The 13400-nt window shown below is 44.6% G+C and overlaps 1 protein-coding gene across 5 annotated transcripts in view; it reads right to left on the bottom strand.

Moving 5' to 3' along the window:
* Nucleotides 1-13400, bottom strand: part of LOC138801300 (ankyrin repeat and fibronectin type-III domain-containing protein 1-like) — a 195318-nt gene that overhangs the window by 111791 nt on the left and 70127 nt on the right. The gene's annotated exons all lie outside the window — the stretch shown is intronic.

Genomic DNA, 13400 nt, shown 5'->3' with positions numbered 1-13400 from the left:
ATTGATGAGAGCGCGATCGGCTGTGGGTCTGAGCCGCCTGCCGCGTCTTCTGGCATTAAAGGAGCAGTGTCTGCGGCTGAAAAGGCCTCTCTCTGTCCTACTGTAATCACATGTGACACCTCCAATGTTTGGCTGGGGGATGCTGGGGCTTTAGCGAGGACGCTGCTCACAAATATTTATGCTTTTAATTTAGACTTCTTTTTCTGGAGAGCTAATTTTATACAGAACGGTCCTAGCTTGGGGCGAAGAGCGCACAGGACCGGGGCTGTTCTGCCTCCCCCGCAGTCACCGCTATGTATACCTGCATCAGAGAGGACAAATAGGCAGGCCATTGATATATTAAAGGCAATGGCTCATCAGTAAAGCACCCATTGCTGCAATCAAGTTTCTGTGTAAAACATATTTCTTATAGAATTTTTGGGGATTCCCCTCCCCCCCCCTTAATTTTCATTTTTCTTTCCATGTTAAAAAATAATACTTAACCCTTTGTTTTCTGGCCACTGAGCCTAAGAATAAGCTAACATTTCCTATTCTGCAGCAAAAATGGTCCAGTGGTGCCCTCCTTATCACAGAAAGAGTGACAATCATAGATAGGTAAGACAGGATCAGGCCATTCACAATAGGTGATTGTTACACCTCTCCATCACCCCTTCCTGCTCTATGACCTCTGCACAGGTTACAGAGCATGCCTAGAAAACGTTCTCAGGCAAGATGGCAGCCCTCATATTAAGGACCAATTCACACTATGCTGTCTCTTTCTAAGGGAGGCCTTGCGTGCCTCCACTCTCCGTGCCTTTCCGCTCTACGAATTGAATTGTGAACGGGCCATAATGTGGAATGGAGCACTAGCTGTGGATGAGCAATGTGCTGCTTCATTCCTGGGGACATTGCACCTTAGTTCTCATGATCAGAAGGGGTCCCAGTGGTTGGACCCCCACTGATCGGCTAATTATCGCCTATCCTATGGATATCTGTTATTTGTGGGGTAACCCCTTTAAGTCTAGGGATTAGGAGGAGTACTGGTAAAGAATTGGAGAGGCTGTCAAGGGAATTACTGATAGCATTCCTGTGTGCTGAACGCCATAATAAGAAAACGGTTTATAGGATTCTCAGTCAGTATGACACAGAGATATTCATCCTGAACCTAGCCGATATTGATGTCCGCGGTAAGGAGATGCCGCCTGTATGTTATACATAGAAAATAATGGTATGGTGAGTAATCCAGTGCCAGCCGCTGGGCTAATAGAGTGTATTATCTGTGACTCATCAACTCACATCAGGAACTAGAAGCGGAAAGTTGCCATAATTGGAGCAATTGTATTTTTTATTACTCTGTGTGATATAATGTATAACCTGTTGCAAAACTACAAAGAAAGCTGTCAAGACCATGCTGGGAGGTGTAATCATGTGAAATCTGCAGAGCCACAGGTCGGAGAACCCTGCTATGTACCATGATGACAGCTGTCAGGACATGCTGGGAGTTGTAGTTTTGCAACAGCTGGAGAGTCACAGGATAGAGAACACAGCATCACATACAGAATAGATAGATGGATCATGGATTGGAAATGTCAAGAAGAAACCGCACAAGAAGCGATGTGCTAATTGTAGTAGTGGGCACATCAATAAAGAGGTCTCTGCTATATTATTAGGCACAAACAGGGATGGAATGAGTATTGGGGCAACACGGCACTATGGAATGTCAGGAAGACCCCTTTATACCCTCATGTTCAGGATGCTAAGAATACAAAAATAACTAGCTCTTTCTGCACTGGGTTTCTTAAACCCGACATAGACAATATGGAGGAGGATGTACTATATGGGGAATAGCCAACATGAAGCTGCTCCTGCCGCCAAGTTTTGGAGGAAACCCAGATTATGTCATTTATTACTACTGTCCATGGTACTGACAAAGGTGGTGGGATATGGGAAGGTAAGCTGATCTGCTCCTGAGGTCCTATTCTACGGAGCGATAACTGGCCCGATTCAACCGATTATCGCTCTGTAGAATAGAGACAACAACCAGCCGATGATCGTGTCATTAGCTGATTGTTTATATAGGTTTAAACCTAAAATCATCGGGCACTGACCGCACATCACTGCGTGGAATAGCAATGCGCAGCAGGCGACCGTCGATTTCACAAGCACCATGCTTTACCTAAGCATGTTGCAGGTCTTCTCCTGCGCTCCTTCTTCCTCCCGACCCGCGTGCAGCAGCAGCTTTGGTGCGGCCTGTCTTAGCTGACAGACCGCTCAGCCATACACTGCCCAAGACCGTCACGGCCAGTGATTGGCTGAGCGGTCTGTCAGCTCAGACAGGCCGCACCGAAGCTGCTGCTGCGTGAGGGACCAGGGGAAAGAAGGAGCGCAGGAGAAGCCCTGCAACATGTTTAGCTAAAGTATGGTGTTTAAACAAGGGCTGCAAGGACATCGTTAACGATATCCCTGCAGCCCTCGCTAAACGATTATCGGGCCGTGGAATAGGCCCAGTAAATGAGCACCGATCTAGCAGGCCCCCATCGGCCCGAGGAATAGGACCCTAAAATAAATATATCAGTCTGTAATAAGATGATCTATAAAAGGCAGGAGTCATTTACCCACTCAGGGTATGTCCACACTACGGAATTCTCACTGGGAACTCTCCGCCGATTCCGCAGCTCCCCCCTGCTTAAGGCCGTGCGCATTTCCATCTGTGCCAAAGACTCCATTCTATGCACAGGTGGATTGCTCCATCCGCCCGAAGAAGGAACCGGTTCATTCTTTGGGCGGACAAAGAAAGCTGTCAGGCGAAAATTCCGTAGTGTGGACAGCATTGCTTGCTCTTCCCCATCCATCGATATATAATGTCACCTTCCCGTAGACGATAAGGCTTACATTCTCTCTTCGTAAATATATTTACAAGGTATATCCGATTCTTGACTTTTCCCTATGTTACAGCAAAGCCGGCATCCACACCAAATTATCTAGGTAACAGGTTCTAGACATTATGGTCGGAGTCTGTAGGTGGGTTCCTGGCCCTCTGTACAGGTTTAGTATACCTTTCTCTTACACAGATACATGACAGGAATTGAACCCAAAATAGGAGGAGAAGCTCGCTACTTGCTTCCACATGGATCGTTTGACTATACTTCCCAGAATTCCTTGCTCTTGCATTAGGATAAAGGCATTGCTCTATCTAATATGTACCTGAAAAATAACTAGTCATAGATACCAGAAAAAAACAGAATATAGAATAAACCAGGATTGTCCGTGTAATGAAGGGAGGAGAGTGACAGATGGCCGAGCCCTGTGACAGCTAATATGGCTGACAGGAAATAGAATTCTTACAACTACCTCTGCCAAAATCTGAAGAGTCAACATGACGTGTCTGTGTACATAAGAGTAAGCGAGGATCTCACTGTGACTGACTCGAGAGACTAGAGTGACAGACAACTGAGCCAAGTGGCAGCTAACATGGCTGACAGGAAGTATAATTACCACTCCCAAAACATTGTTACTGCAGATGAGCGTGGTAACCAAGGGGGTGCTTGCTATAGTTTGCAAAAGCAGGTGTTGCGGTAACACTGCGGCACTTGTCATGGAGCTTGGAGTTTTATCCCAACACACTGCCAATGATAAACAGTGCAGATGCAGGTGTAGTGAAGAGGAACAGAGTCCAGCAGGTTTGCAGCAGAGTGACTCGGCTTTAGTTGCTCTTTCCTAACTGCTGACTTGTGAATCTCCTGTAGAATTGTGCAGGCCTGTTGTATAGAAGAAAAGGTAATCCCCCAGCGTGGATAGGCCTTGGTCCCCGTCTATAGTAGCCTCACTGCAAGTTTACTAGCCCAGCTTAGCTAGGGCAGGAACACTTTGTGAAAAGAAAATCCTCAGCCAGTAACTGATTCACTGGAACTTTTACTACACTGATCTCCAACTAAGTCACATCTGAGCAGAGTGCCTGCTTCCCCCACTATATATAAAGGAGAGGACACGGGGAAACGTTGAATCTGAAGTATGATAGGTTTGCTGAAATAGAGAAGGTATTACTGTGAGGTACTCGCCATAGGAGCTGGATTTTTGCTGACACTCAACTGGTGGCAAAACAAAATACAGTACATGACTTTAGTAACATAAACATTTAACTTTTCACACTTTTCCTTCAGCTGTGCTTGGCAATAGTAAAACACATTGTGAGACATCTAGTGGTGGGAGTGCAATACTACACCTCCAGCCCAGAATACATACTCGTTAGTACTGACCTACATATAAGAACAGACCAGCAATGGCACACCTGTTCTGGGACATTGCATAAGGACTTGAAAGCCTTACATTACATGGATAGAGATGTACTTGTAATTGACAATTTACATTTGGATATTATGATCCCTACATTCAAATCATGTACAATCAATGGAAATGTGCAACAGAACATGTACACATATATGCATAAAGAATAGCAACCAAAGGACATACAGTTCTAAGTAAACCATATCTATATGCATTACAAGGGCTTAATAACATTAGAAAATAGGGTCTACTCTCTTTCCAAAACAGCGCCACTCCTTTTGATAGGCTGTATCTGGTATTGCAGCTCAGCCTCATCTAAGTGTTTGCTCACAGAGTAAAGATTTCCAACCTGTCACTCTCCAGCCATTGCATAACTACAACTCCCAGCATACCCTGATAGCCACAGGTCGGGAATCAGACTATGGAGTCATGTGCTGACATCAGATATATTCTTAAACCAGCTGCAGCATAGTGCGGGGGGACCCATGTCCTTACACTGGGGACACGGCCATGACTGTCATGTCACCTAAAGTAGGGGCACACAGCGAGCTCTAGATTCAGATGACTGTACCTATTACATCCAGAGTCGGTTCACCAGCCAATGTATCTGCACACTGCGGAGCGAGCAGCATGACAGGTAAGATCTGGATACTTAGACAGAAAGTTTTAATGACACTGCAGTCAGAGCAATTAAGAGAGGAGAGAGAATAAGAATTACACCGTCGTCATGGAAACCGTTGCGGCACGAAGCCAAAATGACAACTCGGCTTGGTGTAAAGTGGAGAAGAGAGAGGAAAGACCACTGGTGACTTGGATATCTCTTTCGCCTCTGGCGCCTGCCTGCGGCTAATGTCACCGACCCATATATATACACACCATCCTGCTGCCAGAGACGTCTGTTCTGTCAGGTGAATGGGAATTGGGACTGGTCTGCATGGCATTATACATTTGTCCAGGTCATTGGACTGACATTTCTTAAAGGGGGCTTCCAGTTTTATGGGGGGGGGGGGGCATTTCTAATATACTCTGGGTCATAAAGCATTCATTCTGTTAATGTTTCTTAGCAGAGGTCTTAAAGGTAACTTGTCATTACTTTAATGCTGCCTGAACCATTGGGGCAGTCCACTGTGGCTTCTCCCCACCCCAACTGTCTTGACTGACCGGACACAGCTCTGTACATCCAATACTGGCTGTATCTAGTACTGCAGCTTGTCCAGTTTACTTGAATAGGAAAAATTGCAACACCAGGTACGACCACTATGGAACGTACGGAGCTGTGCTTGATACGGATTGAGGAAGCCAGGACCCCTTCAATCAGCTGACTGGCAAGGCTCTCGGAAATTGGACCATCACAGATCTGATATTGACAGCCTATCCTAATTCTGATTTGAACAATCCTAACTTGTTTAATCAGGGACGAGGAACCTTGGGCCCTCCAGCTATTGCAAAACTACAATTCCCATCATACCTGGTCAGCTAAAATGCCTGGCTGTCCAGGCATTATTGGAATTGTAGTTGTGCTGGGGGGCTATAGGTTCCCCATCCCTGTGCTAAAAGGATCCCAGATCATAAAGTGTCCTCCTGCTGGAACCCCCAAGAGTCAGCTGTAATCTGGCAGTAAGCATTTGATTACCCTGCGGCGCCACTTCAGGAGAAATGAAGCATTACATAGTGTCCATTTATATCAATATGGTGTCTGTGTAATGTTAGGCAGGACAGGTCCTCCAGAGCAGGAGACACTCTTTGTAACCATTCACCATACTGAAGCTATGGCAAAATAATGTGGCATCCAAATTTTCCTCCATGGCAGAGGTGGAGAGCACATGGCACATGCAGGGTTTGGGCTGGCGCATACCTGCTGCCACTTGCTGCAGTTATTGGGGTCTATAACTGTTTTGCAGTGTCCTGTGACTGTCATTGCTATTGGGTGTGTGATTAGGGTAGTTATTGGAGTCTATAACTGTTACTGGGGTCCTTGGGCTTTCATTGCTATTAGGGGTCGTGGTTATAGAAGTTATTGGGGTCTATAACTGTTACTGGGGTCCTTGGGCTGTCAGCATTACTGGGGGTCTGGTTATGGTGGTTATAAGGGTCTATAACTGTTACTGGGGGTCCTTGGGCTGTCAGCATTACGGGGGGGGGGGGGGGGGGGTCTGGTTATGGTGGTTATAAGGGTCTATAGCTGTTACTGGGGGTCCTGAGGCTGTCAGTGTTACTAAGGGTTTGCGGTTCTTGCTACTATTGGGGGTCCAGCAGCTGTTCTTGGAGTCTATGCCTGTAACTGTGTCTTTGTTAGGGTGCAGATACCCTGACAGCCCAAATGGCTAAGTACTCCATGCTACAGTATTCTCAGTATCCTATTCCATATATAATAAGCCCTGAAAGCCATAAGCTCTGCTCTCTGCTGTAGTGTCTGGGTCTGCACACCATACTCACTACTTCTCAAACAAGTTGCAGGATATATTTGTGGGTCGTTCAGTATCTGCAGTATACAAGCTCGGAAGATGATGACTGGGATTTAGGGGTTCACACGGACCTCATGGTGAAGGCTGAGTATATAAATAGGGTTAAATCCTATTCAGTAGAGTCCCTCGGTGTAAGGCCAGCTGAAAACTGCTGAGAAATATTTTCCTGCCCCGGCATCTGAATCCTGACATTTATCACCAGCCCATGCCAAGACAGGTTTTTTTTTTTAATGCCACTTTCCCGAGTAATTAACATATTATTTTTCCATCAGCCCAGGCTCTGAATCCAGCCCTGGGGGGCTGGTGTACCTCCCGCGTCCCTCAGCATGGTATAATGTCTGTTCTATACAAGGTGGCTGTAAATAGTAGTAGAAGTGCCCTCTTTCTTTGCCGGTATGTGTATGAATAGAGGGCTCTATTCTCTTGTACATTAATGATAAAGAACACTTATGAGCACATTCACACACTGCTCCAAGAGACTGACTTACCACATAATTCCACAACAGCGTGTTTCCCCTGCAGCTAAGGACTCTGGGTAATGCCATGCAAATGAATGGCCAGAGAGAGAGAGGTCTAAGTATCGAGAGGATTATTAAAAATAGGTTTTGTACGACAACGGAATAAAAGTTTAATGTGCTAAGAGAACTTTTTCTAGAGTGTTTATGCGGCTGAAAATGGCCATGGTACATGTGAGGAAAGATTTATTTCAGAGACATGCCTGGGGTATATGCTACTAGCACCATGTAAAAGTCCCATGTATGTCTATATGCATTCCATCTATTGTTATATTACTTCTATATGAATTCCATGAGAGTTCCCCCACAGCCTTAGAAAAGCAATGCTGCTCTTAGTGCCATATCTGTCCATGGTTGTGCCTAATCCTGCACGGCAACGCCACTGAAATTAATTGCGCTGACACACAATACCTAACACATATATATGTGCCACAGAAAAACACTTGAGACAGTTTCTCTAAAACGGTAAAATCCTGTTCGTGACGCCAGGTGGAGTGGTGCCATGGCCGGGGTCAGTGGGTACTGTTATTGAACCAGCCGGTGGGCTCTGGTGTTTTGGGGGCTTCTTGACATAGTGGCCAGGGGTGGTAAGACCCACACCCGGGCACATGGGAAACCGGACCTTAAAATAGAACAAATGTGAGGTGCAGAGTGCAGGTGCAGGTGTGACGGTAGAGATGACAGAGTCCCACTTTAAACAATACTCAACTTTACTGGAACTTATCTTCAGTGCAATACAAATAATAAGAGTCCTTAGGTACTTATTGCAAAATCTGAAAAAACAGTAGTAGCTTGAAGTAGAGATAAGTGAGAAAAAGAAGTTGTAACAGGAGAAAGGGTCCAGATAGGAGGGGCCTTGCCTAATTTGGTAAGTATTCAGCCAGCATGTATGTGAAGTGTGTGTAATATCTTGAAGAACTCCTTGTACTCACTTATAGATAAGTCCTAGTTATCTTATCAGACCGCCTTCTGCCTCTCGTCATTTACTGTCCTGATTGGTAGTACGAGTCCCATGCCTCTGGGGGTAGCTAACTAGTAGTATCCTTTTAACTTTGTTAAAGGGGCTGTCCAGCGAAAATCTTTTTCTTTCAAATGAACTGGTGTCAGAAAGTTATATAGATTGGTAATTTACCAATGCCATACTTATTAGCTGCTGTATGTACTGCAGGAAGTTTTGTTTTATTTACATTCAGACACAGTGTTCTCTGCTGACATCTCTGGTCGAGACAGGAACTGTCCAGAATAGGAGAGGCTTTCTATTTGAATCCCAATAGAAAACCTCTCCTGCTCAGGACAGTTCCTGTCTCAGCCAGAGATGTCAGCAGAGAGCACTGTTTCTGAATGTAAATAAAACAACATTTTCTGCAGGACATATAGTAGCTAATAAGTATGGAAAGACTTGAGATTTTTAAATAGAAGTAAATTACAAATCTATATAACTTTCTGACACCAGTTGATTTGAAAGAAGTTTCTTTTCCGCTGGACAACCCCTTTAAGCAAAGTTCAGTAGAGAGCGGCTATCTTGCACTAAGTTCTAATGCAGATCATCCTTTCTTTCCTCTCCTTCTTTAGGGGTTTGACTGTCCTGACAAATGGATACATGGCGCAGGCAAGGGGGGGTGCTCCTTTATCAAGTTACCTTGAAGTCGGGTCTAGTAGTGCATAACTGCTGTTGCCGGTCACACAGGGACTAAGTCTCTCTTCCTCAGCTAACTCACAACCAACCAACAAAATGACTGCTCAGGTAGGAAGTGCTGAGTGTGTGTGTGTTACAGGCTAAACCTTCCTTCTGAACTGCAGCTGTGGGCTAGGGGAGTGTGAAACCTAGTGGTTGGAGTAAGGCACAGCAGTTAACTGTACTGTGACACCTGACAGAAAAACTTTTACCTGGGTGTGTAAAGAACAAAGAAACACAAAGTGGGACACTACATATGGACTTCCTTTCCCTTACATCCTTGGCCAATCATAGCACAGCACATACTTCTCTTGCTATGCCATGACACAGTGCTGGGGAAAGTGCACTGAACAGGTGGCATTTTGCTGGGTATGATTTACACAGAACACTACTATAGTGTATGGGTGGATGGGTTACTGATGCACTGGCTTTGCAAAGTGCTGGGTGAGCAGAAATAAAAAAAAACCTGAAACTTTGAACTTATGCCGCTGCCAGGAAGCTAAGGGAAAGGAGGAAAATTATACTGCAAAATTGTGGACATAAAACAGTAGGAATACTGGTATTTACACATGGGACAGCTGCCTTGAGGTATATGGGTGGTGAGAATTGTAAAGGAAGCCATTATTTACCTTTCAGGAAAGGTATGGATTATCTGCATTTAAGAGACCAGACTTTCTTAGACACATAGAACATACTAAACCCCATCCCGGCAGTCATTTGTCCTGATCTTACTGTTACTAGAGACAGATTTCCCCTGGTAACGTCTAGTGGACAGTAGATTGCAGAGAAGTGAGACATCTAGTAAGGAGCCACTTTTGGTAAATGAAGTGATATACAAATATGTCAGAAGTCACAGAGGCGAGTTGTCAAAAACGTCTTTGCTATGACAAATGTGGAGATTTTTAAAATGACTGAAAAGTCACATCACATGATCATATCCGCCAGTCATGGCATGTGATGTTGCCACCTATACCACTGGTAGCTGGGCAAGCAATGGGTCGCGGCTGTGGCAACAACATAAAAAAAAAAAGACATGCCGAATGTTGTCAGTGACTGAAATATTATAACATTTCAGGGTTAATAGGAAATCTGAGCCATTCCAAGTCCTGCAGTTGTTGGGACAGTTTTTGTAGGGTAGCAACAGGGTGGGCAAGGGAACAGACTGAAGCTGGGGGGAAGGCGGGAGGTCTACGGGAGTCACTGTAGCAGAATGAAGCTCCATTCCTGTGGTTAGATCAAGGAAAAGAAATAGGGCTGGGATATAGCAGCATTGTGCGCTCAGTACAGACACTTCAGACCCTGCGCTCGCTGTGTGGGAGAAAACACTCCTGCCCCCTGCAAGCGCCGCTCTGATCATCAGCGAGACCTAATGTGCGAAAGAAGCCACAATATAGGGAATTTTCCATCTCAGTGATAGTGGGAGCTGCGGTTAGGTCACATTGCATGTTGGATACATTGCTTAGATTACTGGATTGAGGAAAGAGGATAGAAGAGATATAAGATAGATAGATAGATAGATAGATAGATAGATAGATAGATAGATAGATAGATAGAAAGGAGATAGACAGATAGATAGATAGATAGATAGATAGATAGATAGATAGATAGATAGATAGATAGTAGTGATGATCCACGGCACTCCAATAAAGTGAAAAAACTGTTGGTTTATTCAAAAAAAGATTGCATAGTGCTGTGTTGCACTATGCAATATTTTATTGAATAAACCAACATTTTTTTCACTTTATTGGAGTGCCGTGGATCATCACTACTATCTACACAGAAGGTTCGTGGTCTGAACTACGTCTACTGGCACCCGAACGTATCTTCTGTTGTGCCACTCAATATCCTTTGCTAGATAGATAGATAGATAGATAATAGGAGATAGATAGATAGATAGATAATAGGAGATAGATAGATAGATAGATAGATAGATAGATAGATAGATAGATAGATAGATAGAAGATAGATAGATAGATAGATAGATAGATAGATAGATAGATAGAAGATAGATAATACATAGGTAGATAGACAGCTGTCCCCGGCTCCCTCGGCTCGCCCACCCCCCATTGCGGTGCTCAGTCACCTGCGGAGAGCTTGGACAGGAGGGATTACAATACTACACACTGTGTCAGCAAACAATGTATTCAGTGAGCAGGAAATGATCCATAGGAATGTGCCATGGATACAATAAAGAAAGCGTCATTACTAAACACAAACTATTAGCAGTCTGTATAGCAGCGAAGAGCGTGGGGTGACTCATGAGAGTCTTTTCATAGCTCATAAGGGAGCCAGAAAGGAGTCGATAATGCCAAGCTTACTTTAACTGTGCAATCTGGAATATAAATAAAGAGTGGCTGTATACTACGTTATGTAGTCACCATTACACTGCAATCAGCAACAATCACTAATGGATCTCCGCCATCCTCAAAGCTGCAATCTCCCAGCATGCCATGCTGGTCTGTGTTTGTACCTCATACAGTCCCAGACTATTTGACAATTCATTTCTTAATTACCTTTCAAAAGCTCAAATTGTTCTTAAGGAAGCTATAAGCCCCCTTAATAAAGTTGCAAAATTACAAGTCCCATCATGCCGACAGTTTACTTCTGTCTACTTAAAGCCATCTGCTTTTTTTCCCCAAAAAAAACAGCGCCACTCTCATCCAGTGGCTGCATATGGTATTGCATCATTCCATCATAACTTAAAGAGGAATTTAAGGAAAAAACAACTTTTCCTCTATCCTGTGGATAGGGGAAAAGTAGGAGATCGCGGAGGGTCCGACCTCTGTCCCCTAGCCAGTCTTCGTATCTGACCCCTGGCTTCCCTGTTATGAATAGAGCCGCGGGTATGGCATGTGACCTGTGGCACTATTCATTCCTATAGAGCCGATAGAAAGAGCCGAGTGCAGAGCTCTTCCAGCGTACTTGGGTCTTTCAGTTACTCCATAGGAATGAATAGAGACGCGGGTTATGTGCCATACCTGCAGCTTTATTTATAATAGAGAAGCCAGGAGCCCGATACAGAGATAGCTGGTGGGTATGGAGGTCGGATCTCCCAGGATCTCCTACTTTTTTCCTGGAAAACCCCTTTAACAGTGATTAAAACCAGCATTACAGCTTTTTCCCTATTCACCTCTAGGGTGTGTGAGTTGAGGACCCCCCCCCCCCCCCCCAAGTCCCATGACCTGGGGTTGTCCAAGTCATCACCTTTGTTTAGCGAGACCGCAGCCTTATACAACAGGCATTGCACGGCTATAAATACATAAATGTGTGAGGTTATCTAACGTTCGGCTCTGGAGAACGCTCATACACAGGTTTCCCTGGTTACAATAGTGTGTAGTGCTTGAAGCACCGCGCGCAACAAAACAACCTGTACTGCACCAAGAATACTACCGCAGCCAAACGTCACTCATTCTGCGGGATGCCAGCATGATCACGATCTCATGTGAAATCCTAGCACTCCGTCCTTTATTATTGCTGGTAAAACCAATAATCGCACACGTTACACTGGTGTTCCTGCTGCTAGGATACAGGGATTATTCATTTTGTAGTGTATTGTGATGGTGGGAAATATGAGAGCAAAGGAAGAATGAGGAAACAAGTATCTAGGAGCAGGTATAGGTACGGGTGCACGTATACCATCCAGAAAGTCACCGCAATTATTTCCGGTCATTTCCATGTACAGGTGTGCTAAAAGCTGAAGACCGCTTTAGATTTTTCGATGGGTGTCACCTGCTGAGTAAGGCTCTGTTCACATTATAATAGAGACCATCAAATGATGGATAACAATGGTGTCCAATGGATCCCACTGACTTATAATGGTGTTTGTTAGGTACAGTATGGAGTCTTATAGGCCATGCAATGTTCCACGGGGGGGGGGGGGGGGGGGGGGGGAATGCAAAGTAGCTTATCTCTAGAAGCTCTCTGCTACCACCTATTGGTGATAATAGTACTGCATGATGTGCTTTTCTATCACATCTCAAGAGCTTCTGATAATGGTGTGAACACAGCCCTACATAGTCACCACTGCAGTGCTCATATGGGATGTAGACTGATCTCCACATTCCATCAATGTCGTAAAGTAAATCCCCGTCCTTGTTTTCCTGATATTCTGTCAGTCTTCACTGAATTTATAGGATTCTATTTAGAAGCCAGAAAAATCCGCATAAATAGCACTGAAATAAGTCATCTAACTTTCTACAATCTGGTACCAAAGACCTGCATGGCTAAAGCCACAGACTGAGGAGCATATACTGTGCACACAAGCATATGGTTTATATAGAGGCCTATGTCATCAGATGAACCACCACAGATGGAGGTGCTTACCTATATAGTAAAAGAAGAGGTATTGCAGCACATACCACCCTGATAGAGGACAAAGGGGGTTATTTTGGGGCAATAAGGGGCTTAGGGCTATGTTCAACATAGATCTTTTCTGCCACGTATGCTAAATATTATGTACATAGAGAGCGCAAGCACATCAGG

This window comes from Dendropsophus ebraccatus, chromosome 9, assembly GCF_027789765.1.
Source record: "Dendropsophus ebraccatus isolate aDenEbr1 chromosome 9, aDenEbr1.pat, whole genome shotgun sequence".
Classification (NCBI taxonomy): Eukaryota; Metazoa; Chordata; class Amphibia; order Anura; family Hylidae; genus Dendropsophus; species Dendropsophus ebraccatus.
This window is presented reverse-complemented; position numbering and strand designations above follow the sequence as displayed.